This window comes from Aotus nancymaae, unplaced genomic scaffold (assembly GCF_030222135.1).
Source record: "Aotus nancymaae isolate 86718 unplaced genomic scaffold, 86718_ANA_hifiasm-v0.15.2.pri h1tg000012l, whole genome shotgun sequence".
Taxonomy (NCBI): Eukaryota; Metazoa; Chordata; class Mammalia; order Primates; family Aotidae; genus Aotus; species Aotus nancymaae.
In genome coordinates, this window is record NW_026988423.1 from 37078190 (window position 1) to 37103840 (window position 25651).

Here is a 25651-nt window from a genome sequence, read left to right on the forward strand (position 1 = left end):
AAACAAAGAAAGTCTACCGACAATTAAATAAGGGTGAAAAGAGGATGATATTGGATAAAAGAAATTATGGTGTTGAACCAGTTTGTAAGTAAGTTTTAAACCAATAACAGTATGGCAGGTCTAGAAAGCAATTGTCTAGATCAGAACTAGAAGCCAGTAGCTATCCCCAAAATATGCGTTTGAGAGGAATAAATTGATTCCAACACTGGAGTGAAATATGTAAATAAATGAAAGATCTTACAGATATATGAAAATGTATATACTTACTTTCTCAGCAAGAAAAAAGAAAGTTGTTTAGAAACTCTAAAATAAACAAAAATAAGGTCAAAATATGGAGCAAACTGAAATGTGAAATAAATTTGAGCAATGCATGAACAGTAGGAAAAAACAATTCATATCACCTAGATGGTAAGACTATTGTTAATTCAAGTATCCAAGAAACTGTCACCCTAAGCCATTGAGAAATAGTCATTCTACAGAAAATGCCATTTACAAAGCTGTAATGTAAATACTTTTTATTGGCTTTAAGCCTTTAGAATTGACTTAGAGACTAATAAAGTAAAACATGGTTACAAAACAGACAGTTAACATCAATGGAAGTTAATGTTTAACCAATAAAGATAAAGAAATGGAAGAATAAAGCATGCAAACAGGGCTGGCTCAGTGCTGACTTCCATTGTGTAAATGTTGAGCAAATAGATCTGGCTGGCTGGCTGGGCGCGGTGGCTCACGCCTGTAATCCCAGCACTTTGGGAGGCCGAGGCGGGTGGATCACGAGGTCAAGAGATCGAGACCATCCTGGTCAACATGGTGAAACCCCGTCTCTACTAAAAATACAAAAAAAAAAAAATTAGCTGGGCACGGTAGCGCGTGCCTGTAATCCCAGCTACTCAGGAGGCTGAGGCAGGAGAATTGCCTGAACCCAGGAGGCGGAGGTTGCCGTGAGCCAAGATCGTGCCATTGCACTCCAGCTTAACAAGAGCGAAATTGCGTCTCAAAAAAAAAAAAAAAAAAAAAAAAAGATCTGGCTGAAAGGTAATCATACAAAAATAGAGAGTGTGTATTTATTTATTTTACTTTGTTCAGGTAGTACTTTGATTAGAAGGGATGATATAATTTGGATATGTGTCCCCACCAAATATCAATTGAAATGTAATCCCCAGTGTTGGAGGTGGGGTCTGTGGCCGCTGATTGGATCATGGGAGTGGATTTCTCGTGGATGTTTTAGCACCATCCCCTTAGTGCTGTTCTTGTGATGTGAGTGAGTTCTTGTGAGTTCTGGTTGTTTAAAAGTGTGCAGCTGGCTGGGCACTATGGCTCACGCCTGTACTCTGGGTACTTTGGGAGGCTGAGGTAGGCAGATGACTTGAGCTCAGGAGTTTGAGACCAGTCTGGGCAACATGGTAAAACACCTTCGCTACAAAAAAATAACAAAATTAGCCAGGTGTGGTGTTATGTGCCTGCAGTCCCATCTATTAGGGAGGCTGAGGCGTGAGAATCACTTGAGCCTAGGAGGCGGAGGTTCCAGTAAGCCCAGATATGTCACTGCACTCCAGCCTGAGCAACAGAGCCAGACCCAGTCTCAAATAAATAAATAAATAAATAAATAAATAAATAAATAAATAAAAAGTGTATGGCAACTCCCCTCCCCCCGCTCCTGCTTTTGCCATGTGACATGTAAGCTCCCACTTGACCTTTCACCATGATTGTAAGTTTCCAGCGGCCTCCCTAGAAGCAGATGTTGGTGCTATACTTCCTCTACAGCCTGTAGAACTGTGAGCCAATTAAATCTTTTTTCTAATAAATCATACAGCCTCAGGTATTTCTTCATAGCAGTGCAGGAATGACCTAATACAAGGGGGAGCAAAGTTAAAGGCATTGAAGATACTTGGCTGAGTCAATCACTATGATGCCTATCCAGACTCCAAGCGCTTTTGTCTGTAGGGACCTAAAACTAAAATACTATATGCAATTAAAAGGGCCAAAAAAAAAAAAAAAGGATCAAATGTGTAAGCAAGGACTCAGAACATTTCTCTCTCTCTCACATTTTTCTGAAGAAGTTACTTTCTGCCACCACAACAAAAGCTGGTGAAAAACTAGCAAAGGATAAGAATATAGGGTTCCACGACTGTCAGTTCTGATTCGCCCTACCAGGCACAACTGCCCTTCCCTGCTTCTTATAGAGATTTTTTAATGCTACTTCCTTGCTTTCTTCCTAGATGTTGAAATGATGTTGCCTGAGGAACAGATGTGTTTGAGAAGTACAGAAGTCAACCCTCTGATTAAGAGGTAAAAGATCTAAACCTACTTAGATGTGCTTGCACAATGTAGTAAAATTCTATTATGTGAGGTTCTCCTCTAAGCCCCTACTACACCACGCCCCTACGAGCCTGCACTTTACCTCTGCATGAGTTAGCATTCCCCCACCCTCTCAGAGGCCTCTGAATGAAGTAAGTAGATTTGAGATGTCTGACCCTGGTAAACTAGTAGTGTGTCCATGTAACTGAATGAGTTCATCTAATTAGGGGTTTATTTGTTTGAGTTGTACATGAATATACCAAATTACATTATCAGATGATAGTCCTGTTTCTGATTTATTCCTTCTTTGTTCTTCAAGGCTTCGTACATCTAAGCAATTAACCTCTCAAAGAGCTGGAGAACACATAATTATCCTCATTTGTCTAAACGTCGCCAAGATGGCCGCCTTTCAATTAACCTTCTGGGGATGGAAGAAAGTTGGAGTGATATAGTGATCATTTTTAACCTTACTGTATGCTTTTTTAAAATGTAATTTAATTGAAATAGCCAGATGATAAAATAGTCAGATACTGTTTCTACAGGTAAAAGGATCAAGAGGGTTTTGAGGAAGAAAGGGCTTTGGAAAGTTGACAGAGCTAATAGAACAGATGATGCATTGCATGAGAGAAAAGTTAGGCACAGCAATGTATGGAAGTGTATCAGTGAGCTTCAGAGCCAAGGCCCAGTGGAATGCCAGAACCAGACAGCAATAAACACATATGCTCCAGCCTTTCATCAGTTCCGGCAGACCACAGGAGATCCAGGAGTAAATGATATTATTGCTCTAAGCAGAAACATTAAAGAAAAAGAAAGCAGCTAATTGGTGTAGAACACCTAGCATCTGCCAGCACTCTGCTAGGCACTTTTGGTCCAGGATCCTATAGAAGACATTTCAGTTATGTGAGAAGATACCGAATGATATCTGCTCACTGACAATGAGAACACAAATAGGGCACACAGACGAGGACTCCTAGTACAGCCACGTTATTACATTATTCAGGCGCATGGCTGAGAAATGGTTCAAAGGGGTATTGTTTTAACCAACGTGCAGAATTAGGTCACAAAATAAGATAAACTACCCCATTACAGCCATCACTAGCAGGCTGTATGGGTATTTGCCCTAAATATTCTCTGAGCGTGTGTGCATCTTTCAACTTGGATATGTACACATATATTGACAGTAACTAATGAAGACTCCGATTGTGTACAGTTCTGGGTAGCACCCTTTAAGAATAATATTAATGAACAAGCACATTTACAGTAAACATGTTATAGAAGAAGTTATGAAAAAATTATAACCATTGAGCCTGAAAACAGTCATTTGCGACATATATGACAGTTCTCTTAAGTGGAAAAGGGCTGTCACATAAAAACAAAAGAATTACTCAGAGGAAATGAGTAAAATCAATAGGTAGGATTTCCAGAATGATAGAAACTACAAATTTATATTTCACCAAAATTCAACTGTTGAGTTGTGTCACGATGGAATGTGCCTCATGTTTGGAGGTAATATTATTTATAGTGTGCTTCTGCTGTGGTGAATATTTAAAGTGAGTGCTAAATGAATATTTGTGTAAGAAGTACCAGAAAATTACTCCTATACTGAATGGATAGACTGAAAAACTCTAGCTCCTTCGATTGTATACTTATATAACTATAACTCTATGACCTACAATCCTCACGATCACTGGGCTAATGAGTTTGCCTAGCGGAGTTAACATTTTCTTTTTTTCCCAACATACAGCTTCTTTCTTCTCTTTATAATCCTCCAAATATAAGGGAGTACCATATTTGCACAGGAGTATCACGAATAATGGAAAGAAACCCTCAAATGTCAATAACACTTCCATATGTGAAGGTCTTTCTAGTTAGGATGCCATTTGGGATTGAAGAACTATCATTATTATTACTCTATACTCAGTTATCATCAAAGGGCTTCTATATTAACAAAGGAACTGAAAATCAGATAGAGTAGGTAACACAGGTAGAATGTCCCTGGATCCTTCTTACCTTACTGGTGTCATTAGAATATAAGTGATTTACTCAGACTCTGATAGAAAGGATCAGAGAGGTTAATATGGCCTTTGCTCCTGGAGAAACATTGAAAGTTCATTAGTTAGAGAATGGAGTGAAGCTAAGAAATTTTCTCAGTGAATCAGAATAAGGCAGTTGCAGATAGCTCTAAAAATTAGACACAAACAGTAAAATCTTTTCCTTACACATACATTATGGCTACTAGTGTCGCTAGATACTAAAAGATCATGAGAAAGGACTTAGCACTTTAACGAAATGATTTCTTGTTAAAGAATGCTCATTTCATACTGAGCATATTTAAATGGAATGGCCATCCCTCAGTCCCTTGTCTCAATTTTTTTATTTTTAGCCTTGTGGGTCACATAGTTTCACTTTCCTTAAAAGAAGAAAGACAGGTATTTAATAAACTTAAAGGGAATCTCACCAGTTGTCATTTCTCTTCTCTGGAATTTTCTGACAAGCTGTGCTCTAACTTCCTGTGGTGATATTCATCAATAATGCATAGCAGATAACCCAGTGCCTCCACCTACATTTGTGGAACACCTTTCACTTGCCTAATGGAAACGTGTCAGCATCCTGCATGGTTTGTGATAAAAGTGAAGTCTTTCAAGCAGGCACTTTTTCATGTTCTTAAAAAAAGTGCCCAACTTTTTATTTTGAAACATTTTAGATTTATAGAAGAGTTGCAAAGATAGTACAGAGTGCTCCTGGATAGCTTTCACTGAACGTCTTAAAAAACCATGGTACAATAATCAAAACTAACACACGAACACTGGTACAATATTATTAACTAAACTGCAAACTTCATTATTTAGATTTCCTCAGTTTTTCCACCGATTTCCAGGACTTCGTCCCCATCTCACAGTGGATTTAGTTGTCCTTTTTCCTAAGTCTCCTCCAATCTGTAGTAGTGTCTTGGACTTTCCTAGTCCTTCGTGACTTTGACTTTGAAGAGGAGTGACCAGGTATTCTGTAGCATGCCCTCCTGGTTTTGGATCACTTGGCTAAGATGCTGTCTGCCAGGATTCTCCACTGTAAAGTTACAGTTTTGCCTTTCCACACTCTATTCATGAGATGACAGTCACTACAGCCCACACTCAAAGGGAGGGAGATTAAGCTCCACCTCCTGGAGAGAGGGGCACCAAGGCTTTATGAGTTGTTTAAACCAACACAATGATTGATAAACATCAGAGGGGATGCCCTAAGGCCCTGCGAATATCCTGCTTCTCTTTGATCTTTTGCCCACTAATTTCAGCATTGGTCAGTGGATCTTGCCTCTAGCACTATCATTTTAAACAAAAGTTTACTTTAATGGGATACGTGGATACATTTAATATTAGCTCAATAAAGAAACAAATGTTTAGTGTTTACTAAATATCGGTAATACAGCTGGTAATCTAATAAATAGTTCCCATTTATAATCTAATTATACAAGTACGTTGTAGAACTTCTCCAACTCTGGTGTACGCTGGTGTCACATGTGAAGCTTCTGAAAAAGGCAAAGACCTGGGCACATATATTTCAGCTGAACACGTATTTCATGTAGAGATATTTAAGCGGACTAGAATCTGACATAAACCAAAGGGTGAGAAACAGTTGTCCATTAGGAAGAATTCAGTTTTTTTCTCCGTTAAAAAAAATCTAGGATAGAATATAAAATAGAGTGGTATGTTTACTTTAAGGTTTACGGTATTTATTTGGATACAAACTTCTAGAAAATTGGAGTCATCCCATCTCTCAAATAATCAAAAAGTAAAGTACCTATACTACAATCAGCAGTGGAATCTATTATAAAGGAGATACAATGATATGTAAGACATGACCACCTAAAGTTGCTCATGATTTGGTTAGAAAGTTGAAAACAATTAGTTGAATAACTTCCTATTAGTTGTCAAATGGTGAGTTTTGGTATTGACTTTAAAAGCAAGTGAAGGTTGGGTTCGGTGGCTCATGCCTGTAATCCTAGCACTTTGGGAGTACAAGGTGGGCAGATCACTTGAGGTCAGGAGTTCGGGACCAGCCTGGCCAACATGGTGAAACCTCATCTCTACTAAAAATACAAAAAAAATTAGCCAGGTGTGGTAGTGGTGTGTGCCTATAGTTCCAGCTACTCAGGAGGCTGAGGTAGGATAATTGCTTGAACCTGGGAGGCAGAGGTTGCAGTGAGCCAAGATCGTGCCATTGCACTCCAGCCTGTGCAACAGAGAGAGACTCCATTAAAAAAAAAAAAAAGGCCGGGCACAGTGGCTCATGACTGTATTTCCAGCAGTTTGGGAGGCCGAGGCAGGCAGATGGAGAGCGAAATCATCCTGGATAACACAGTGAAACCCCATCTCTATTAAAAATACAAAAAAATAGCCAGGTGTGGTGGCACACACCTGTAGTCCCAGTTAATTGGGAGGCTGAGGCACGAGAATTGCTTGAACCTGGGAGAAAGTGGTTGCAGTGAGTCGAGCTTGTACCACTGCACTCTAGCCTGGGCAACAGAGTGAGATTCCATCTCAAAAAAACAGAAAAAATAAAAAAGTAAGTGAAGAATCAAGAAAGGAGAGAAGAGAGAGGGTGAGGAGTTGGAAGAGCTTTCATGGGGAATACACAGTGAAAGATGAACGACTTTGCATGCTGTAGAGGATGAGGAGGGAACAGAAGTTCAGGAAGAACCAAGAGCCTGAGTCAAAGGCTCCGGGCTGAATGCAAGAGACCAACGCCAGGGACAGAAACTGTTGGTGAACGAGACCTGCTTAGGAGGACAGCGGAAGCCCCAAAATACCATCTGAACTTAATGTGGATAAAACAAAGGAACGTCAGAGGAGCAGCCTAATGACAGGGATGTTCTTCTCTTACTGCTTTTATCTCTTGACAAACCTTCATATGGTTCTCTGCAAGTAAGAACACTCAATTAATATCAGTGATGAACTGATGTGAAGACTAAAATGATCTTGGCAAATGGAAAAAATGGAAGGAACCCAAAAGAATGACATTCAATAGGGCAAACACAGGCAAACGCAGTTAAAGAACAGATAAAACTGTCCAAAATATATCACAGGGATTAAATCTCACATGTGAGGATTGGAAAGTTTTTCAGAACTTGACACAAATTTAACATGAGTTGCCTGATTTTGATTCTCATACTTGCCCCTTGAACTAGTTAATGTATGTCCACTTACCTTTGAGGAAACTTAGGCTGAAGAATGTTAGTATCTTTTCCAGGCCAACATAGCTAACTATTGACAGTGAGGTCTTCTGAGGTGACATGCAGTGTGAATTACCAAACCACATAGAATCACTGTGTGAGTGTGTATATGTGTGCATGAGATTTTAGTATGTGTGTGTACATATACACGTGTGTGGTATACAGTGTACATGCACACATACATATGGTATATATGTATATATGTGTATGTATATACCTTATATATGCTATATATGTGTTGATAATCACAGAGATCCTCCCTTCTCTTCCCTACCCCTGCCAATGTACTTCTTCCTTAAAATAATATAACACACATACAATAATGGTATACACAAGGATTAACTTAAAGAGCAAATATTCAACTAAGTAGCAACAACAGTTTGCCTTAAATTTTTACAATTACCCTGGCTCTCACAATTGGCAGAACCTGTCTGAAAGAACCTGGGAAGCTTACTGTTTATAAGGTGTCTACCTTTCATATTACCTCACCCACTAAAGCCCCTGTCCCGTAGGATGGTGGCAGGAAGCCACTCCCAGAGAGGAGGGAAGGGTTGGTACAGCTATATCTCACAGAAATGTACTGCAGAAAATGAGATCGGATGTTGTTGGCAATTGATTTTGTAGAGGCGAATGAGAGGATGAATATAATTAGCAGAACTGCAGGCTACTCAGGACTTCAGCTTGGTTTTCTCAAAACCCATAAAACGCTCCACAGGTGCCCCCACCTTCCCCCACATCCCTCCTCCCCAACAAGTGGTCTGATGCAAGCTTGCCTGTCTCTACGGAGAGAATGAAGGTCGCCACTTAATAAGGCTCCCCCTCAGTGGAAGAGCTGTCACAGTGGAATTGTCTGTATTTATTTTAATAAAAGAAAGGTTTGGTTGAGATAGTGTCTGACACCAGGCTCACTGTTTCTCTCTTTTTAGCCGTATAGTCTAATAAATATGTATCATTTCTAACAGAAAGTACTAGGTCAAACTCCCACCCCAAGAACATGGGATTAAGAAGACGCAGTGCTGGCTGCTATTGCCAGCTCCGCGCCGCATGTCAATAAAACTCTGAGGTTCATCACATTTCATTCGCTGACAAGCGTGGCCTTCCAATTCATCTCTGAGCTGCCGCTTCCCGCTCAGCATGAAATCGGACCCACCAAAAAGCAATTTCAGCTCTTGCTTCTTGCAGGGTTTCCAGTTTTGATGCAGAGCTCTGGCACGGGGCAGCCTGGCGGTCAGGGAAGGAGAGGGGAAATGACATGCAGTTTACAAAGAAAGAAAGGTAATAAAATTATAAAATAAATTTTAAAATCTTGCTAGCCCACATCAGCTTACGGCTCATCTCTCTTCATCACTGGAGTAGGCGATGCTCACGCCTCTGTAGCAGTGTGCGGCATTTAAACAATTCACCTCTGCTGGCCAGGGCAGGCTCTTGAGGGTGTTTTCCACGCCCCAACACAGGCACGTGCTTCTTTCCTCCTCTTGGGTTCCTATCCCCTTTGTTTCCTCTCTTCCATCTGAAAGAGCTTGGGAGTTCCTTTAAGATTTTGAGGGAGCCAGTTATTACTTCAATTTGAAAATATAATGTCATCCATAACAAGACACTTTATCATGAAATTATAATGACACGATGCTTTGTAATTCATCATGTGCTTTATTTGCCAAATCATTAATTAATCCAAACAAGATTCGAGGATAATGGCCTCTAATCCTACAGGTGCAACAGTTTGTGGTAATTGCTGTAAATCACAATTATCTTTCCTGGTTTCCAGGAAGGGTTTGGTAAAGAATCATTCCGTTTATAAATAAGGTGAATATCTTAACCAGTATACAGTAAGAAACTCTTAAAAACTTTACAAAAATGAACATACTATCATTATGTATAGAAGCCACTTTTCCGTGACCTAAAGAACAGCATTTATTTCTTTTAGAAAATTTTACAATGATAAAAAGGGTCTTATAGAAAACTTCAAACCTAAGTTTTAAATTTCCTGTCATAAACCTTAAATCTCCTATCCTGAAACAAAGATATGTTCATTGATGTATTCAGTTCTCCTACCTCGTACCTAAAATGGATTCGTCCAGAAATCTGGAGTTGGCCAGAAATCGGGATTCCATTCCATTTATTTAGCATTCAGGGTCAACATCTAAGCCCATGAGTTGTGAACATGAACATCAGGCAGAAAAAAAGAGTCATGCAGGTGCCATTTTGTGTATGTTCTCCACCTGCGGGAAGCTGCCTGTCAATCGCTATTGAGATTCTAAAGCATTCGTAACTATTGACATGGTATTTCCACACCAGGAAAGGTCTCCTATGAAAACGATCCCCTTTCCTATTTCCCCTACAAAGGTGTAATAGACAAAAATTATCATTAAAGTGTTATTCATTGCAATGAAAACAACCTAAGTAAACAGTAATAGAGGATGAGTTAATTAACTTATGTTATATACCCAGGACAGGATATTATTAAATAAACATTTGAAAATGTTTATGAAAATTTTAATTTGCATGTGAATATTTAAGTTATAGTGTGAAAGGATAAATACAGTACAATGTAGACCCTATAAAAATGCAAAACGAGACTGAAAAATATATCCAGCAAAATACTGTCTGCCTCTCCAGCTGGTACAGTCACTGAAGACTTCTCTATTCGCCTACTTTTATACTTGTCTTAGGATGTTAAGACATGTCAAATAAAACATTTCACATTTTAAAAAATCTGAATATAAAGCAATATAAGGCTTCCCATAATATTGGACATACTGTAATACCACTGGATATCACATCTGTCTGAAAGGTTATCCGCCTGTAAATACGTGTTTTCAATCTCATGGACATAATGTGTTAGTCACAGAGTAGAAGGGTCACACTTAACACTGGGAAGATGCTTCAAAAGCACAACTTCTTCTACAGCAGTTCAAGGACAGAGTGAGGAACCTGCAGGAAGCTGGAGAGTCATGGCAGAGCACGCGATGCAGCATCAGAAAGAAAGTGGAAAAGTTAAAGTCAAAATATCAATTGATAAATCTTGACTTTGGACTCTGAAGCTTGACAGGAAACCTATAGTTGGTTATGTTGGTGCCGGAGTGGAAACAGGCCGAGAGCACTGGCTTATCGAAGACTCTTTTAATGTTTCATTTGAGTAATGGGCCTTGCAAATTAGCACCCCTGCAGCCTGAAATACATATCTTTTCAAGGACACACTGGCTTTCCATTCGACAGGTGATATGGAAAAAAATCCCCAAGGGGAGCTTTGATTTCTGTACTTTTCAGACACAGTTATATTTTATTCCAGCTAGGATGATGTGGAAGATAACAGAGAGCTCTGAGGGTGATCCGAGGGCTTGGGAAGGAAATGGAGCAGAAAACAGCTCACAGTGCAAAGGAAGGGAGGGCTCCAGGGAGGGAAAATGGGAAAGGCAGAGGTTTCAATCCCTGCTCCAGTCCTAGTGACACTTAATGGGGTCTCTGCCATCTTCCCTGCTCATGGGCAAGGGAGGGCAGGCAGCTGGCAGACAGCTCATCCCAGCCCTCAGCAGGAACTGTGTGTGACTCCACTACTCCTCACTCTTATTTGGCCCCCTCCCTCCCTCTCTCCCGAGTATCATTTGTCACAAAATAGCAAGACAGAGTCTAGCTCAGCGCTGGCTTTTCATTGGGAATAGTTTAACTGGCTCAATCACTCACTAATCTGTTCGACACAGACTTATTAAGCATCTACTATGTGCCACGCATCACATTAAATGCTACAGATATACAGATGAGTAATGCACAATTTCTGCCCATAAGCTGTAAACAAATTGACAGTGTTCCTTAGTGTCAAGAACACAGACTCTAGGGAAATTTGAATTTTTTCCTCAGCTCTCCTACTGTCAACTAGGTGACCTTGAACAATTTACTCATCTACAACAACCCCTTGTCATGGACTGAATGTTTGTGTTCCCCCTAAATTCATAGGTTGAAATCCTAGCCCCCTGTGTAATGATATTAAGAGGCATTGTGGTGGAGTCTTCATGAATGGGATTAGTGTTTTTTTAAATAAGAGACAGGACAGCTTGCTTTCTCTCTCTGCTTTCTGTCACGTGAGGTTACAACGAGGAGACGGCCATCTGCAATCTGGAAAGGGGGTCCTTACGACACCTCAACTACACCAGCACCCTGATGTTGGACTTCCAGCACCTGACACTGTGAGAAATAAATTTATGTTGTTGAATAGGCCATCTGTCTGTGGCAGTTCATTATAGCATCCCGAATTGACTGAGACGCCACCCCATTTTCTCATCTAGTCTACTGGGATAATGAAACCTACCTTTCAAATTAGTGGTCGGAATAGAGGTAGAAACACGTAAAGTGGATGACCCACAGTCGATGCTCGATAGAAGGCATGCTTTAAGTGACAGGCCTATCTGACTTTCCAAACACATTTATGTTTCTTAGAAAAAAAATTCAGTGCCAATTAATTTTCAGAAATCTATCAGCTAGAGAATTCAGCACAAGATATACTTTATTCACCAAATACAGTTTATCACAAAAGGAAAGAACGAAGGAGGCCGGCTCCAGGTGAGAGAGCTGCTGCTGAAGCTGCCTGAAGGTCTGCACTGTGGCCTGCACCTCCCACGTGCAGGCAGGTAATGAGAGCAGAGCAGACTCCCACACTCACTCCAGCCACGTCCTCGAGCCTGGTGTCACTGACCTGGGAATCCCAGAGGCTCAGAAGGACTATCCAGGAAGTAAAGTGTAGATTTAAGTGACCTGGGCTGCAGTGAAGATAGTCCCTGCTAAAAGACTGTGGAAACAAAAATGGATCTATTGTCTGTCTATCTGTTTATCTATCATCTATCATCTGTCTTCCTACCATCTATCTATCTACCTAATCTGAAAAAGCCAAATGCCAATTGAAAACCCCTGGAAAAGTGAACCCTGTAAAGGATTATATATGAATAAAAACTTTATCAGGAAAATTTAATTTAAATCACTTCACTAGGAGATGCGATTTAATACAATTTCCCTGCCAAATGTACTCTTCCTATTTGATATAACTTTAACGTAGTTTTTACAAAACAGAAATAGATGTAATCTCTACTTTTAAAAAACCCAGCACTCTGAAGTCTAATTCCATAATTTTAAATTAATATTTTCAGGTATATCTAAAACTGAACAATCATTTTTATTAAGTACCTAGCACAGGCTTGGCATCAGGAGTATACCAGGTGAGTCTCTTATAAAAACAATATTTTAAATGCCCTCAAGATAAGAGTGAAAAAGAGTTCTTTCTTTCTTATAAATAATTTCTAGAAGTATCTCAATAGAAAAATGGATATAGTACATGAATAAAACTTTACAGAAAGTAAGGTTATCATCAGTAAGCCTATCTAAAAATGTTCAACTTTGCTTGCTCTTGAGCAAATAACTAAAAATTTAAACATGGAGATACTTTGGATGTTTATCATATAATAATAAATAATTATGTACAAAAAAATAAAATGACCACAATAATACTGTACAAGGCTGAGAAGGGCCCTGCTGAATTGTCACTATTGTTCATAGTAACAAACACACAAGCTAGTGTGTCCACTTTAAGTGTTATTGGATGCTAACAGTCTTGCTTTTTAGAATCTATTATAAAGAAATAATCAGAGGTGAGAATACAAATTAATGCTCAAAGATAATACCAGAGTATATATTTTTTAATAATGGAAGGATAAAAACAGCCTAATATTTAATAATAGACATGGACTTAAAGAAGCATGTTCTGGAATATTATGTTCTGGAATATTATGCAGCCATTACGGTTATGTTTTAAGCAATATTTTATAGGCTGAAAATGTCCACAGAAGAGAGAAAAACAAGATACAAAGAAAAACAAGATGCAAACATCACTGCCACTATGCAAAGGAAACAAACATGTATAAAGCAAAAATGATCAGAAACATATCAAAATTTCACAGCAGTCATCTCTGGATGGTGGGACTATTAGAAATGTTTGTTTTCTTCTCTATACTTTCTATATTTTTCAAATTTTCTAAGATTAACATAAATTATATTGTAGTTAAAAAGATAAATCTTCCCTTATCTAAAACAAACAATCAAACTCAGAAAATAAAAAGAAAAGAAGAAACTTTGGAAAATGTATCTAGTTGAAAGATAAGGGACAGCTTTACAAAACAAAGCGGACTCTTTACCTCCAATGCTGCCTCCCTCTCTTTGAGGGAAATACAGTTTGAGTTTTGGAAGTTTGTGATTTTTGAAAGACAACAAAAACCGAAGTCAATAAGCTGTGCTGTGTATGTAGGCAAGGACGGCATTAGCCAGGGATCTTCAATCCATCAAATTTACCAAAAACAAGTAGATGGCCCTGCAACCGTCAGTGAAGAGGAATCCTGTGGTTCTTTCTGCATTCTGCACAGGGTACAGGAAAGCTCCCTTTTCACACCATCTGCAAGGTGGATTGATAACAAACCACATCCTCCAGCCTAGCTGGGGAGTCAAGGAAATGAGACAAACGTCTTTTCCAGTCAACGGCCAACTCGGTTTCCAAGGCTTAGTGTCTCCGCTCCAATTTGGTTCACATTCTTTCACCGGCTTCCCCCTTGGTCTTGGTGCACTGTCTTTGTACTCTCAGGAGATTCTTCTTGAGCTCAAGCAGTGGAGGAGACGTGATTTCAATTTTATTCTGTAGCACCAGTGGTGGGTTCAGGTGTTACAGTATTTGCATTTTTTAAAACTTGGGGTGTGTTCTTTCAAGAAAAAGAATGAGTGCTAAACTACATTCAAAATGAGTATTCGGAATGATAAAATAAACTACAACATATTACAAGTCTTAAAACATTGTAGGATGTGTTTTTAACTGTGTATGTATGCTGCATGGTCATGTATATTCATGGCGAGAGAGAAATCCCTTAGGACGAGGCGTCCGTGGGAACTGAGTTGTCCATTGGTGGATTTATTATCACGATGGTGGGGCAAGTCCCCCAGGCCAGCCTGTTTCTTCTGTGTCCCTGCACAGCTCCTGCACAAGGCACTAGCTGACGTGTCCATACCTGGATGTGGCCTGAACCTCTGCCGCAGGGGAGCTACACCACTGTGGATAGTGACACGTGTGCTTCTGGGTTCATCCCAGGGAGGGCAGCAGTGATCTCACTGCACAGGGAAGGGCTTGCGGGCCACATAAACACATGCTTGTTAAATGAAGCCCCATGTGCCTACTCCAGCCCCAGCTGTCAGGAAAGAGAGGGGAGTGTGAAGGAGCAGAGTCTGAAGGGAAAGAGACAGTGACTTCCTGGGTTGATATCTCCTACTTTGCAGATTTTATCAACAGATGACTATCTAAGCACATTGCTAGGGCTCCTCTCCAGGTCTCCAAAGGGTCTGGAAAGGAAGTGAAAGACAGAAGCATAGCTTCATGGCTTCACGGTCAATCCTGCCCTCGCTGAGGCCCATAGAGGTGATGTCACAGAGAACTGCAGTCCTCTCAAGGCTGACCCCAAAATACAGCTCCATAGAAGGCAGAGGAGAGGGCCCAGGAAGCAGGGCAGAGGGTCCCTGATGCCAGGCTCTGGCTGGCTGGCCAGGGCACGCCATCGTGGAGGCACGTGCCTTTCTGTCATGCAGACACTACCACAGTCGGGGCAGGTGCCCTTCTTCCACATGTTCGTTTGGGGAGACAGAGAAATAGGTCATGCCCCATGAGTGGCGAAGGCGCATCCTGTGTGGTAAATGGCTTGCTTCCCTGTTCCTGTGTTTGGTTTTGGTTGGTGCTGGGAGGGTATAAGTAATATGTCCCTCTTCTGAGTTTGGGATTCATTGAGAGACTGACAGGGGAGCCTGAGGTCAATGTGTCAACGGTGCTTCAGACATGAGGAAGGGGCGTGGCTGTGGTACAAGGGGCTTTCCCTTACTTCTCCCGGATTTAAATTAATCATGTGGTCACAGGCAGGCATCCGCGCCGCTGCCAACAGCAGACCAGGATGTCTGTGTGCTGTGGCCAGGCTGCTGCCAAGGAGAACCAGAAGGGGTGCGTTTTCAGCCAGGCAGATTCCTGCTCACAAGCTCCCCTGGGAGGAGAACAGCTTTTCTTTCCCCAGGAGAAGTCACGAAGGGATAGGGAGAGAGGCATGCAGTCAGACACGCTCAGAAATCCCTTTATATTGAAATGAAAAGCTAGAAAAATGGGTGTCTTCTAACCACAGCTTCTATGAGATGCCCCTCAACTTCCCCAGATGGTACAGATAGGCAGGGGCCAGGTTCTGCCAGCTGCTGTTCAAATGAGCTCGAGCTCAGAGTGCAAGCTTTGGCCTGGAGTGTCCTCTCTCCACATGCACTCCAGGAAGGCTGTGGGCTAGCCCACACAGATGTCTCATGTGCTAAACAGTTTGGAACTAGAGTCACCTGGGGACAGCTACCTGCTTCTGCTCCCTGGATCCACCAAGGACCAGCAGAGAGAAGGTATAATCATGGGGCAAAACCTACATTGCTACTAAGTGTGTCTGAAAATGCTTGCACTGGAAAGGGAAATATCTCATAATAAATGAATTAGCCCTGTGGATTATACATCCATTTCTGTGAGTTTAGCCAATGTGAGAGAGACTGCATAGCTCTGGGTGTATTGCTAAAGTCATGTTTGGGCCTGGTAGGACTGAAGACTAGGCCCTGAGCCACAGTTCTTGTTCAAAACATCTGACGGCATCTGGACCCTGGGAGCCAGCCTGCCGGCCGACCTCTATCCACAGCCCTCTCTCCCAAGTTGTCGTGGGCTGCCTCCTGAGCAGCTCTAAAGGGCCTCCTCTGGCCTGCCTCAGCTTTACTGACTACTTAGTGCAAGAAAAAGATAAATGATCACCCATTTTAAATTCCAAACTCATTTCTCCAAACATTCTTTTTAAAGTCTCTGGAAGAAGCTACTTACAGTTAAAAACTGCATTTGCCGAAAAGAGGCTGTCAATTCAAAGTTCCTGATGAATCCAGGCATTTAAAAGTCTCCACTAGTTCACTGGTGTAAGCTTTCAAAACCTCATCGGCACATATATATTTCTCTAATTGGCTCGCTATTTACCCGGGAATTTATTCTGGATGGAATTACAGAGAGATGATTTATAAATGTCTATTTTATTGTCAACTGTTCTTCCACAGCTAAAGACTGACCTAGGATCCAATTATTGAGATAACTGGCAAGAAAATTAGCTGGAGATACAGCATAGTCAGTGGTGACCTATTTATAAAATTCTTCTTAAAATGTCACATAATAATATTATTATCTTGTGTATGTAGACTATTTCATAACTACAATTCAACACATGCCTGTCAATTTTTCTGTAATAGCCTTACATCGAGTTTCTTAACATAAGGCAAAATTACAACTTATAATTCTGGACAAAGTAATTAAAATGATCTTCCTAGATAATTTAGCCAGCAATCATTTAAAATTGAATTTAAATTCTAAATCCCTCATACAGAATCCCTGTTTCTTCTCTTGACGTTATCTTACATGGATGTTTAGGATATAAATATGGTTTGATTGCTCATTCATTCATTCATCCATTCAACTTTATGTGCCAGGGCATTTATTCAATGCTGGAGACACAAAGCTGAGAAATGAATTTTGTCCAAACTTTCAAAAAGACTACAGCCAATTGGAGTGTGTGTCTTTCAGGACACTTGGTGTGAAGTGACACGCATTGACATGTTCATGTTCTGTATGTCTGCATGGTGAGGGGAGCTGGAAAACTTCATGGAGGTGGTGATGCTTCAGATAAGTCTTTACTTTGGCCAGCAGACAAGGAGGACAAGAGAACCACATGCAGAATCAGCACACAGGGCAAATGCTTGAAGCTGTTCAGAGGAAGAGCCTGGTAAGGGGTCACAGCTGCTTAGGGACCAGCAAGGCATGTGAGGACAGGTGGCCCAGAAGCAAGGCATGCTTTTGGGAAGAGGCAAGGACCTCAGATGCCATGTGAAGGGCTGCAAACTCATCTCTGGGAGCTGAGTACCCACACAGAATGTTAAGCAGAGAAGTGTTATGATTCAGCTTGCATTTTGAAAAGATTACTCTGGTGATAGGAAGAAGGGAAAATGCATGAGAAAAGTGTGAGGGATGAAACAAGAAGGTCCATATCTGAGATGCCAATGGGTAGTTTTAGCAAGCCTGTGGTTTGTGCAGTGGTGGAGTGGAAACTGGATTGCTGTGAATGAAGATTGAATAAGAAAATAAGAAGCAGAGGCGACAAAAATAGCCTGGGCTTTCAAGACATTTGGAAGTGGAGGAAAGGCAAGAGAGAAAGATCAATGACTGAAAAACCCTACCTGTTTGAAGCTATTTGGATTTCTTTCTTTCTTTTTTTTTTTTGAGATGGAGTCTGGCTCTGTTGCCCAGGCTGGAGTGCAGTGGTGCAATCTTGGTTCACTGCAACTTCCACCTACTGGGTTCAAGCGATTCTCCTGCCTCAGCCTCCTGAGTAGCTGGGATTACAGACATGTGCCACCATGCCCAGCTAATTTTTGTATTTTAAGTAGAGATGGGGTTTCACTATGTTGGTCAGGCTGGTGTCAAACTCCCGGCCTCGTGATCCACACACCTCAGCCTCCCAAAGTGCTGGGATTACAGGCATGAGCCACTGCACCTGGCCTGGATTGCTTTTTAAGAGGGAGATGTTTATGTACTGAAGCAAAGATAATGTATGTTTTGTTTCATACTTCTTTCTGACAGGTATCTAAACTCACACCACATCTATTTTATAAAGTTGTTTTTTAGAGGGGATGCAGGCTGGTGAAGAAGCTATCTGAATTTTTAAAAAACATACTAATCTAAAATGGTTGATTCTTCTTCTTGTAAAAACAAAAGGAAATGAAAAACTAAACAGCTAAGAACATGAAGTACTGCAATCAGCTGGCACTCTCCTGTGTCTGAAGTCTAGGGAGAGCCATAGAAATGACAGCTGAGCCAGACAAGTTGTAATGGACAAAGGCAGCCTGTTCTCACGTGTTAAGTCCATAGTCAAGAAGTATGCAGTTTCTAGGGAAGAGCTCACTAGTTTATTGAAACATCATCATTAGTTGATATGCTTGCCTTTTATGGTAGCTATCAATCATGTCTCCTCATTATTTATCATGAGTCATTAGCAGTAGGAGGGAGACCCATGGGTCAACTGCCAGCTCTCCATGGACTAGGCAGGATCAAGTAGAGGAGGTCAGATCTCAAGTGAAGATCTCCCAGACCTGGCCCTTGCAGCAGAAAGTAAAGTTTTAACGTCATTGCTCAGTGTCACTAAAGTGATCTCACTTTATGTGCCTTATCTTTATTTCTGCAAATTTCACACAGTAATCTCCGTATCCTGTAATTCAATGAAAAAGTATCAAGGGGACAGTGAGAGATGGAGGTTGATTGGAACATACTAGTCTGACCCCGGAGTTGATATTCTGGAGGTGCCTCTGCCCAGACACAGGAAATGGAACATTCTAGACCAAAAAGACAACCTGAAAATGCATGTTGCCTAGAGAGACCCCAATATACAAACTCTACTGAAGAAATAAGAGAACAAAGGGCCGTGTAATTAGAAAATGGTTATTTATCTTTCAAAGGTATTCGCCACAGCATGCGTTTTATACATAAAAAAGATCATGGCAGCTTTAAAATACGCATTTACTTACCAAAATCATATATTAATGCCAAGCTCCTCAACAGTATTTTTAAACATTCATATGGTGTGTTCTTGCATAACTTCACACATTAGGTGAGGGGAAGCATTACAGCAGAGCATGGGCTTTGAGCCAAACAGATTTGGGGTGAGATCAGGACTCTGCTACTTCCCACCACATAATATAAGTAGGTTAATTACTCCTTCTGAACCCCACAATATATACCTGCCTCTGAGGGTGACTGTAAAAAGTAGAAGAGCCAATTATGAAAAACCACTTAGTGAAGAGTGTCATGTAGTAAACATTCAGTAGTTCTAGTAACTTTTTTATGAAAGGTATGGTAGAATAGTGTTTAGGAATTTTTGCCAATATTTCATCCCCTGTTAAATCCAACTACTTTATCTTCCTTTCTCCCCCATTTTTCTTTCTCATTGCCCCTTCCTGAGGCAGCAAAGCCACTCCAGGCCTATGCCCTCCAGGCATTGTTCTTAACAGCAGACATGTGAAGTGAAATCACATACATTAATCCACGGGCTTAGAGTTTCTAAGGTGGACACCCTTTCTAAAATTATTTCTGGAAATAGGATGGCCCTCCAGCCCTTTCCTTCTGCTCCAGGAGAAATAAAAAATCCCTTGGCTAGAGAGAAGAGGGTGGGAAATCTGCAGAGGAAGTTGGTTCGCAGGCCTCGAGGTGCACGGCAGAGATGGCCACGTGGGGTGCTCAGGCCAATAAAGGCTGAGACAGCCACACGCAGCTTTTCAAGAGAACTGCCCAGTTATTCTGATGTGTAAATTTCAAGAGAACTGCCCAGTTATTCTGGTGTGTAAATTTCAAGAGAACTGCCCAGTTATTCTGGTGTGTAAATTTCAAGAGAACTGCCCAGATATTCTGGTGTGTAAATAGCTGAGCAGGGGTCCATAGATGCCTGTTACAATGTCATAGGGAAACTGACTCAAGACCACACTGAAACAAGGGCATTTCAGGGGGCAACTCCAGGTCAGAGCATGTCCAGAAACAGAACCCACCTCCTACCACCCCTTCTTTACCACAGTGCACTAAGCAAGCTCCCCTACACATAAAAGACACCCTGGAAGAGTGGGAGAAAATGCTGACCTGATCAAATTCATTCTTAATTGACTAAGAATAAATTATTTTACCCAAGTAAAATGGAACCGAGACAAACATTAAGTTCTCTTATGTATTAGTCTGTTTTTACATTGCTGTTAAAGAACCCTTATAAAACCATGAGATCTTGTGAGAATTATTCACTATCACAAGAATAGCATGGGAAAGACCTGCCCCCATGATTCAATTACCTCTCACCAGATTCCTCCCACAACAAGTGAGAATTTAAGATGAGAATTGGGTGGCAACACAGCCAAACCATATTATTCCACCCTGCCCCCCACCCACAAATCAATCTCTTATCTTCACATTTCAAAACCATTCATGCCTTCCCAACAGTTCCCCAAAGTCTTAACTCATTTTAGCATTAACTCCACAGTCCAAAGTCTCATCTTCAACAAGGCAATTTCCTTCTGCCTATGAGCCTGTAAAATCAAAAGCAAGTGAGTTACTTCCTAGATACAATGGGGGTACAGGCATTGGGTAAATACCACCATTCCAAATAGAAGAAATTGGCTAAAATGAAAAGGCTACAGGCCCCCATGCAAATCTGAAATCCAGCAGGGCAGTCAAATCTTAAAGCTCCAAAATGATCACCTTTGACTCCATGTCTCACATCCAGGTCACACTGATGCTAGTGTTAGGTTCCCATGTTTTGGGTAGCTCCACCCCTGTGGCTTTGTAGGGTACAGCCTCCCTCCTGGCTGCTTTCATGGGCTGATGTTGAGTATCTGAGCTTTTCCAGGCACACACTGCAAGCTGTCAGTAGATCTACTATTCTGGGGTCTCAAGGATGGTGGCCCTCTTCTCACAGTTCTATGAGGTGGTGCCCCAGTAGGGACTCTGTCTGGGGGCTCCAACTGCACATTTCGTTTCCACACTGCCCTAGTAGAGGTTCTACATGAAAGCCCCATCCCTGCAGCAAACTTCTGCCTGGACATCCAGGTGTTTTTATACACCCTCTGAAATCTTGATTTCTGTGCACAGCAGGCTCAATGCCATGTGGAAACTGCCAAGACTTGAAGTGTATAGCCTCTGAAACCACAGTCCAAACTCTACATTGGCTCCTTTCAGCCACAACTGAAGTAGCTGCGATGCAAGATACCAAGTCTCTAGGCTGCACACAGCAGAGGGGCCCTGGGCCCAGCCCATAAAACCACTTTTTCCTCCTAGGCCTCTGGGCCTGTAATGGGAGGGGCTACTGTGAAGATATCTGACATGTACTGGAGACATTTTCCCCATTGTCTTGGGGATTAACATTCTACTCCTTGCTACTTATGCAAATTTCTGCAGTGGACTTGAATTTCTCCTCAGAAAATGGGATTTTCTTTTCTATTGCATTGTTAGACTGCAAATTTTCCAAACTTTTATGATATTTCCTTTGTTAAACTGAATGCATTTAACAGCACCCAAGTAACATCTTGAACGCTTTGCTGCTTAGAAATTTCTCTGCCAGATACCATAAATCATATCTCTCAAGCTCAAAGTTCCACAAATCTCTTGGTCAGGGCCAAAATGCCACCAATCTCTTTGCTAAAACATAACAAAAGTTACCTGTGCTCTAGTTCCCAACAAATTCCTCATTTCCATCTGAGACCCCCCTCAGCCTGGACTTTATTGTCCATAGTGCTATCAACATTCTGGGCAAAGCCATTTAACAAGTCTCTAGGAAGTTCCCAACTTTCTCATATTTTCCTGTCTTTTTCTGAGCCCTCCAAACTGTTCCAACCTCTGCATGTTATGCAGTTCCAAAGTTGCTTCTACATTTTTGGGTATCTTTTCAGCAGCAAACCACTCTACTGGTACCAGTTTACTGTATTAGTCCGTTTTTATGCTGCTGACAAAGACACACATGAACTGGGCAATTTACAAAAGAAAGGGGTTTAATTGACTTACAGTTCCACACAGCTGGGGAGGCTTCATGAGCATCGTGGAAGGCAAGTAGGAGCAAGTCACATCTAACACGGATGGCAGCGGGAAAAGAAAAAAGGGGGGAATCTCCCCTTCATAGAACCATCAGATCTCATGAGACTTATTCACTGTCATGTGGACAGCACAGGAAGGACCTGCCCCCATGATTCAATTACCTCCCACTGGGTCCCTCCCACAACATGTTGAAATTCAAGATAAGATTTGGGTGGGGACACAGCCAAACTATATCAACTTACTTAAATAAAAAATAGTAAAAATGAGGTTGCAATTTTTAACTCTTAGTCTAAGTTTGTAGCTTGAAAGATTATTTCCAGTTATAAAAGAACACTGAACTGATTCCTTGTAGAACTAAGGAGTTGTTTAGGTAACTTAAGTAGGTGTGTGGGATTGCAGGATGGTGGCTAGGAAAATCAACTGCCGTGGGCCAGAAACAGGACCATGGAAGAAGCAGTAGAGAGTTAGGATGTGGATTTATCTGTGTAAAAAAAAAAAAAAAGCAAGGTCATTTTGGCCTGCTTCTATTACTTTAAGTTACAACTCATCCAACTGACTTAAAGGACATGGTTCTATGTGCCTGAAATACCTTCCATGCCTCCCCACTTCTTGCCAAACCCCTCCCTTTCTGCAGTTGTTTAGTATAAAATAATCCTACGGTATACTCCATTTTAATGTCTTTTATCTATGGACCTTGCCCTGACCCCATGCAGAATGAGTCTGGCATTCTCTGTGCTCCTGAAGTTCCTCGCACACGCTGCACATTCATCAACGCTTAGCTCTACGCTGATTGCTAACATTTATCGGGAACTTACTTGTGCCAGACACTGTCATGAGCACTATATATACACATCAATCAACTAATTTTCTCATCCTTCTGAAGAAGGTGCTATGAAAGGCTCTGTTTTACAGAGAAGAAAACCAGCATAGAGAGGTAGGGTCGCTCTCCTGAAGTCACGTGGTTAGGTAAGTGGATAGCAAACCCAGGTGTTCTGAGTCTAAAGTCCTGCTATTCAATGCTAGGTGATCTGACCTTGCACTTGTGCCTAGAGATTTAGGTGAACCGAGGTTCCCATCCTCATTTCTCCCAGTAACTTGTGGGCTCCTCCATTTATCTGTTCATTCAAGAAACAAACAGGTGTAGAGTCCTCCTATGTGCCAGCCAGGGCTCTCCTGGGGAGGAAAGAGCTCTGTTGTCATGTCTATAGCCATGGGCCTTTCCTGTGTGCTGCATACACCGAAGCCCCAACTGCTTTCCTGGCCAACCCGAGGCCCTAGAGCCTAGCACAGTCATCCTCAACCTCAACTGCACACTAGAGTCATCTGGGCATCTTTAAAAACATACTGACATTGAGTCCCACATCCAGAAATTATTATTTAATTGGCCTAGGCCAGGTCCTAGGCATTGGGATTGTTAAAACCTCCCAGGGGTGGCACTTTTGCTCTGGAATCTCCAGTTGGGAAAATGCTCATGGAATAAAATATCCTTCTACAGCCAGGTGAAATTATTTCCTGAGGAGGATTAGTTCCCTATTCTAAAAACTTTCACCCTTAAAAAGAGAGCAAGGCATAATATGACAGCTCAGGAGTGGGGAGGCCCGAGTGCAGGCTGAGATCCTGAACCAGCCCGTGGTGTACACAGCTCTGGGCTTCCCCATCCCCTCTGCCGGGTAAGCTAGGGACAGAGCTGAAGGGCAGTGGGGGTTTGTCCTTCAGAAGCTCCCTTCCAAGGCTGAGAGGGAGGAAGAAACAGGTTTACCACACAATTCACCAGGGAGCTTCAAGAACAGCATAGACGTTTGATTTACAGGGGAAACTGGTGAAAGATGAAAACGCACGCCGCGCCTGTAACAAGCAGGGCTGCTCCAAGGGAACACCTGTGCGGCACAGCCAACCCACCCTGGAAAGCGCCCGCATCCTGTCTCCCCTGGCCAGGCTCCTGTAGCCCTAGGCAGAAAGGGAGTTGCGAATTATTTGAGAATATGCTGAGAGTGTCCTGCCTGGCTGACAAGAGTCTCATAAATCATTCCTTCTGTGTACTTGATCTCTCTTTCAAGTGGAGTCATGTCAACTCACTGGGGAACCGGAGGCCCTGGAATCACTGTGAAGGCATGGTTTGGGTGTGCAGAGCTGCCAGAAGAAACAAAAAATGGAGCTAGGAAAATGGCAAAGGGGCCAGCCAGAAGGCAACATACAATAACAACAACAACAACAATAATAATAACAGTATCTACTAATTGCTACTAATTACTTTTCTGTCTAGCATTTTTTATCACCTGCTCACTTGTGATTTATTTGTTTGGTTTTTGAAGTTCCCTCCCCACTTCAACATAGCCTACATGGTGACAGTGTATAACTTGTTCCTGCTGAAACCTAAGTGCCTGAAACATTACCTGGCATAGAGTAGTGCTACTAAATATTTGCTGAGTTGATTAAGTGTAGGAGGATCTACATGCTATGATGCAATTGAACTCATTTAATCATCATCATACTGAAAGGCAGACGTTCCTGTTGTCATGTGGAAGTGAGGAAATAGACTCAGAAAATTTACAAAATTCCCCCAAATTAAATATGTAGCTGAGTAGGAATGCCCATTCAATTTTGACTACTGCCAAGCCTGTGCTCTTTCTACCACCTCCATGTTGTGCAACCCCCCCAAAATAAATAAGAAAGTAGAGGGAGGAGAAAGGCAATGATGAGGATGAGGATATGGAGAAGAACGAGGAGGAGCAGAAGGAAAAGGAAAGCGAACAAGTTCAATGCAAAAGAAATGCTGGTAAGAGGGTCAAGAGGTGGCACTCTTCTCAAATGCCACTGATGAAGGAGAGAAGCGTAGCAGCCTCAGGGAAGATGAGAGTAAAAATAGGTGAGAAATCTGTGGATTCACTTGAACTTGTTGTCACCTCACAGTATGCACAATGAATTTTATATAACAACATTCCTGTAGAGCTCAAGTAAAAGCAACCATAACTTGTACATAGGCACCTTTTTTTAAAGTCCTTACAAATGGACATTTGAGAAATCTTAAAATGCACATTATGCTGCAATATCTCATGATGTCCTGTATCTGTGAAAAACAAGGCACCCATACTATATATTATAGATACACTCACACACACATACACTTCCAAGATCAGACAAAGGTTAAATGGCCTGGTCAAGGTTAAGCATGAGTCACACCTGGGTAAGGAATAGAACGCCAAAAGATCCTTACTGTTACTCCAGTAGTCGCATATTCCAGAGCTCTCTGACAGTTACATGGTCTCCTTCGCTCATCCAAGTTTCAGCAGCCAGAGTTTAATCACACTTTCCCATTGGGAAAGACTGAATCAATTGCATCTACTCAGTTAAAAGGGGTTCAGATTGAGAAAAGGCTGGTGTTAACGCCTTTGGATTAAATTATTAGTTCATGTGGTTTGCATTCAAATGCCTTCTGCAAGGCGGCTGTG

General features: G+C 41.6%; 1 protein-coding gene across 11 annotated transcripts in view; it reads right to left on the reverse strand.

The window, feature by feature from the left end:
- The window catches only part of OPCML (opioid binding protein/cell adhesion molecule like), a 1160549-nt gene that overhangs the window by 317384 nt on the left and 817514 nt on the right, over positions 1-25651 (reverse strand). The gene's annotated exons all lie outside the window — the stretch shown is intronic.